Source organism: Nicotiana attenuata, unplaced genomic scaffold (genome assembly GCF_001879085.1).
Source record: "Nicotiana attenuata strain UT unplaced genomic scaffold, NIATTr2, whole genome shotgun sequence".
Taxonomy (NCBI): Eukaryota; Viridiplantae; Streptophyta; class Magnoliopsida; order Solanales; family Solanaceae; genus Nicotiana; species Nicotiana attenuata.
Genome location: NW_017676729.1, coordinates 5,769 through 11,536, shown reverse-complemented (window position 1 = coordinate 11,536; position 5,768 = coordinate 5,769).

Here is a 5,768-nt window from a genome sequence, read left to right as displayed (position 1 = left end):
AAAATGATTTAAAACAGTTATTTAAAATTTTAAAAATATGGAAGACCATTTTATGCATAAGTAATATAATTATACATTAGTATGGGCTATTATTGCAAAGATGTGCAATTTAGCCTAAAAGTGTAAATATAACTACAAAAATGTACTAAAAATATATAAGCACTATGTTGGAATAAATACTGAATTTAGATGGCTAAATCATCACAAAAGTAATTTGAAGGATAATTATTGGATATTTATATAAATAAAAAGAGAAGAAATAAATTGATTTGGAGCTTTTAAAACTGTAGAAAAATTATAAAAACTGCATATGTAATACTTTGAAAGTATATATATATATGTATTAAAAATATATGAGGAAAAATTGGGTATCAACAGTTGCCCCTCTTTACCCGGGAAGGATGAAAGAGTTTTCAGGTAAAGAAATGATGGCCAATTTTGACCGAACGGGATGTCTCGAAAGATGGGGTCGGGCTCCGGTCATTGAGTTGCCTACATATCCCTGGTTTTACAAGAATCAGGCCATGTGTAGTTCCGGATTCATTGGCGGAATATACCGATGAAGTCATTGCAAGGACGGACACGAGATGCAAGAGCGGCTATGGTGAACGGTTAAGCTTGAGATAGTTTGAAGGAACTGGAGCGAGGTCGCTCCTGCTAGGACAACGGTTGCTTGTTGATCACCTGCAGATAAAGAGATGCTACAGACATAGATTTGTGCGGAAATTTAAACATGATGCAGATTCCCTTTAGACCATGAAAGTTGTCTTTGGACGGTTAAGGATGACGTCCTTGGACCATGATGTCTTGGACCATGAATTGTTTGGTGAGGGATTCATAGGCCATGAAATGGTGTTCTCGGGCCATGCAGATAGTGCCTCCGAACCATGACGCCTTTGAATAATGATATGCAAATTTGAAAGATCCTCGGGCCATGGCATGGTGTCTTCCGGCTATGAGGATGATGCCTTTTAGACTATGACGCCTTTGGATAGATTGGCGATATTTCAGCCCATGAGGTGCAGTAATATGATGTTAACAAGACGAGACTTAGTCTTGTGAAATGAAGGGCTGAGCTTAGCCTGGTTGCAAAGCAAATATATAGTACTGGAATAGAGCAATATTTATGCAAGGAGGGACAATGCTTAGTCCCATGCCAATGTGGAGGCAAGGATTAGTCTCATGCAAATATAGGGCAAGGATTAGCCTCATGCAGGTAGGGAGGCAAGGATTAGCCTCATGCAAATGAGGAGGCAAGGATTAGCCTCATGCAAGCACGGAGGCAGGGATTAGCCTCATGCAGATAGGGAGGAAAGGATTAGCCTCATGCAGATATGGAGGCAAGGATTAGCCTCATGCTGATAGGGAGGCAAGGATTAGCCTCAGGCAGATATGGAGGCAAGGATTAGCCTCATGCAATTATGGGGAAGCAAGGATTAGCCTCATGCAGATAGGGAGGCAAGGATTAGCCTCATGCAATTATGGGGAGGCAAGGATTAGCCTCATGCAGATAGGGAGGCAAGGATTAGCCTCATGCAATTAGGGAGGCAGGGATTAGCCTCATGCAGATATGGAGGCAAGGATTAGCCTCATGCAATTATGGGGAGGCAAGGATTAGCCTCATGCAGATATGGAGGCAAGGATTAGCCTCATGCAATTATGGGGAGGCAAGGATTAGCCTTATGCAATTAGGGAGGCAAGAATTAGCCTCATGCAGATAGGGAGATTAGCCTCATGCAAATGGGGAGGCAAGGATTAGCCTCATGCAGATGTGGAGGCAGGGATTAACCTCATGCAAATAGGGAGGCAAGGATTAGCCTCATGCGGGTATGGAGGCAGGGATTAGCCTCATGCAAATATGGAGGCAAGGATTAGCCTCATGCAAATACGGAGGCAAGGATCAGCCTCCTGCAAATGGGGACGCAAGGATTAGCCTCATGCAAATGGGGAGGCAAAGATTAGCCTCATGCAAATCAAGGAGGCAAGGATTAGCCTCATGCAGGTATGGAAGCAGGGATTAGCCTCATGCAAATATGGAGGCAATGATTAGCCTCATACAATTATGGAGGCAAGGATTAGCCTCATGCAAATTATAGGGAGGCAAGGATTAGCCTCATGCAGATACGGAGGCAAGGATTAGCCTCATGCAAATGGGGAGGCAAGGATTAGCCTCATGCAAATCAAGGAGGCAAGGATTAGCCTCATGCAGACATGGAGGCAAGGATTAGCCTCATGCAATTATGCAGGCAAGGATTAGCCTCATGCAAGTATGCAGGACATGGCTTAGTCCCGTGCAAAAAGCGAGTAGCAAATAAGAGTGGTATGTCTTAGCTGGAGATATATTCGGTGTCTGATGGCCTGAATGATAGTGATCTTGTTACGTGTATATATTTGCAGACGCTAGTGCTACGTCAGATGTACCTGCGTTCAAAGAAAAATTATAAGTTTTGTGGGGGGAGGGGGGGGGGAGGGGGAGGGGGAGGTTGGTTCGTGCTTCTGTCTGCTGGCCTTGCTTTGCTCCATTCTGGAGGCCTTTTTTGAGTTTCCCCGGGTAACACCTGACTGTTACGAAAAAAATAGATTTTCGAAAATATGCAATTATTGATGAAAAATAGAGTTGTTTAGAAACATATTGAAATATTAGGCATTTTAGATGAACTAGTGACTGTAACACATTTCAGAGACACTGCAACTTTCTTATGTTAGAATTTTGAGGGCCCTCCTCAAAATTCTGCCCCAGTTTGGTAGATGATCCTTCGGCCACTTGAGAGTAACGAGTCTGGTTGAACCTTATATGGAATTTTGAGAATCCTTCTCAAATTCTGCCCTAGTTTCTGATCTTGGGGGGGGGGGGGGATGGAATTTTTATTATGATATGACCGAACCCATAAGGCTACCTACGTATCCCCTCTTAAATGGGAATCAGGTCAAGCGTAGTTAAATTACATCAAATGAGGAAATATAAATAATCTAAGCATAGTATCTCTTGACTACGTCCGAATTGATTGGTTTTGGCCAGATTTCTCCGTCCATTTCTGCGAGTATGAGTGCTCCTCCTGTCAGTACTCTGTGAACCATGTACATACCTTGCCAGTTTGGAGAGAATTTCCCTTTGGCTTCATCTTGATGTGGGAAGATCTTCTTCAGTACCAGCTGTCCTGGTGCAAATTGCCTTGGTTTGACCCTTTTGTTGAAAGCTCTGGACATTCTGTTTTGGTAAAGCTGACCGCGACATACTGCATTCATTCTTTTCCATCTATGAGGGCCAATTGTTCGTAGTGACTCCTTATCCATTCTGCATCGCTGAGTTCGGCTTCCTGTATGATTCTTAAAGAAGGAATCTCCACCTCGGTTGGGATGATAGCTTCGGTACCATAAACCAGCATGTAGGGAGTTGCCCCGGTTGATGTGCGAACTATGGTGCGGTATCCCAACAAAGCGAAGGGTAGCTTCTCGTGCCATTGTTTGTGGTTTTCTACCATCTTCCTTAGTATCTTCTTGATGTTTTTGTTGGCGGCTTCTACGACTCCGTTAATTTGAGGTTTATAGGCTGTGGAATTTTTGTGCTTGATTTTGAAAGTTTCACACATGGCTTTCATCAGATCACTGTTGAGGTTGGCGGCATTATCAGTAACGATGGACTCGGGAACTCCGAATCGACAAACAATACGATCTTTGACAAAATCTGTGACGACTTTCTTGGTTACGGCTTTATAAGATGCGGCCTCTACCCATTTTGTGAAGTAATCAATGGCTACCAGAATAAACCTGTGCCCATTCGAAGTAGTAGGCTCAATTGGACCAATGACATCCATTCCCCAGGCGGCAAACGACCAAGGTGATCTTGTCGCATTGAGTTCATTCGGTGGTACCTTTATCATATCATCATGCACTTGACACTGGTAGCATTTGCGGATATACTGGACGCAATCCGTCCCCATGGTCATCCAAAAGTAACCGGCCCTGAGTATTTTCTTGGCTAAGACAAAACCATTCATATGTGGGCCGCAGGTCCCAGCATGTATCCCTGAAGTAGCTTAGAAGCCTCTTTTGCATCGACACATCTTAGCAGTCCTAAGTCAGGAGTTCTCCTATACAAGTTTCCTCCGCTGTGGAAGAAGTGACTGCACAATCTCCGGAGTGTGCGTTTCTGAGTATGGTTTGCATGCTCCGGATATTCCCCTTTCGTCAAATACTCCTTGATGTCGTAGAACCAAAGCTTTCCATCTGTCTCTTCCTCGACGTGAGCAAAGTAAGCCGGTTGATTATGGACTCTTACTGGGATGTGATCAATGAAATTCTTATCCGGATGCTGTATCATGGATGATATAGTGGCCAATGCACCGACAAACTCATTCTGAACTCTGGGCATATGTCGGAATTCTATCTTCGTGAACCTCTTTCTCAATTCCTGCACATGGTACAGATATGGCAATATCTTGGAATTCTTGGTGGCCCACTCTCCTTGTACCTGGTGCACAAGCAAATCTGAATCACCAATTACCAGTAGCTCTTGAACGTTCATGTCGACTGCCATGTTGAGTCCTAGTATGCAGGCCTCATACTCCGCCATGTTGTTGGTGCAGGGAAATCTGAGTTTAGAAGATACCGGATAATGTTGACCCATTTCTGATACCAAAACTGCTCCAATGCCTACTCCTTTGAAATTTGCAGCTCCGTCAAAGAACATCCTCCAACCGTCGTACGCTTCAGTAATGTCTTCTCCTACGAATGGCACCTCTTCATCAGGAAAATACGTTTTCAAGGGTTCGTTTTCTCCTCCCACCGGATTCTCAGCAAGATGATCTGCCAATGCTTGTCCTTTGACCGCCTTTTGAGTTACGTAGATGATATCGAACTCACTCAACAATATCTGCCATTTGGCCAACTTCCCAGTTGGCATGGGTTTCTGAAATATATACTTCAAAGGATCCATCTCGGATATGAGGTATGTGGTATAGGCACAGAAGTAATGCCATATCTTCTGGGCCATCCAGGTCAAAGCACAACACGTGCGTTCCAATAGAGAGTACCGTGCTTCGTAAGGTGTGAACTTCTTACTCAAGTAATATATGGCTTGCTCCTTTCTCCCTGTCTCATCATGTTGTCCCAGAACGCATCCAAAGGCTCCATCCAATACAGATAGATAGAGTAGCAAAGGCTGTCCTGACTCTGGCGGGACCAAGATCGGTAGCATGGACAGGTACTCCTTGATTCTGTCAAAAGCTTTCTGACAATCTTCAGTCCAGCTTGTCTCGGCATCGTTCCTCAGCATCTTGAAGATGGGTTCACATATGACTGTGGACTGTGCTATGAAGCGACTGATATAATTGAGACGCCCTAGGAAGCTCATCACGTCCTTTTTGCTCCTAGGCGGCGGTAACTCCTGAATAGCCTTGACTTTAGACGGATCTAGCTCGATCCCTCGACGGCTGACAATGAATCCCAATAACTTTCCTGCGGGAACCCCAAATGCATACTTGGCGGGGGTTCAATTTCAAGTTGTACCTCCTTAGTCTGTCGAAGAACTTTCTCAAGTCTGCCATGCGGTCTGCAGCCCTCTTGGATTTGATAATGATGTCGTCCACATATACCTCTATCTCCTTGTGTATCATATCATGAAAGATGGTTGTCACAGCTCTCATGTAAGTAGCCCCAGCATTCTTGAGACCAAATGGTATCATCTTGCAGCAGTATACCCCCCATGGTGTAATGAAAGCTGTTTTCTCTGCATCTTCTTCATCATCCAGATCTGGTGATATCCCGCG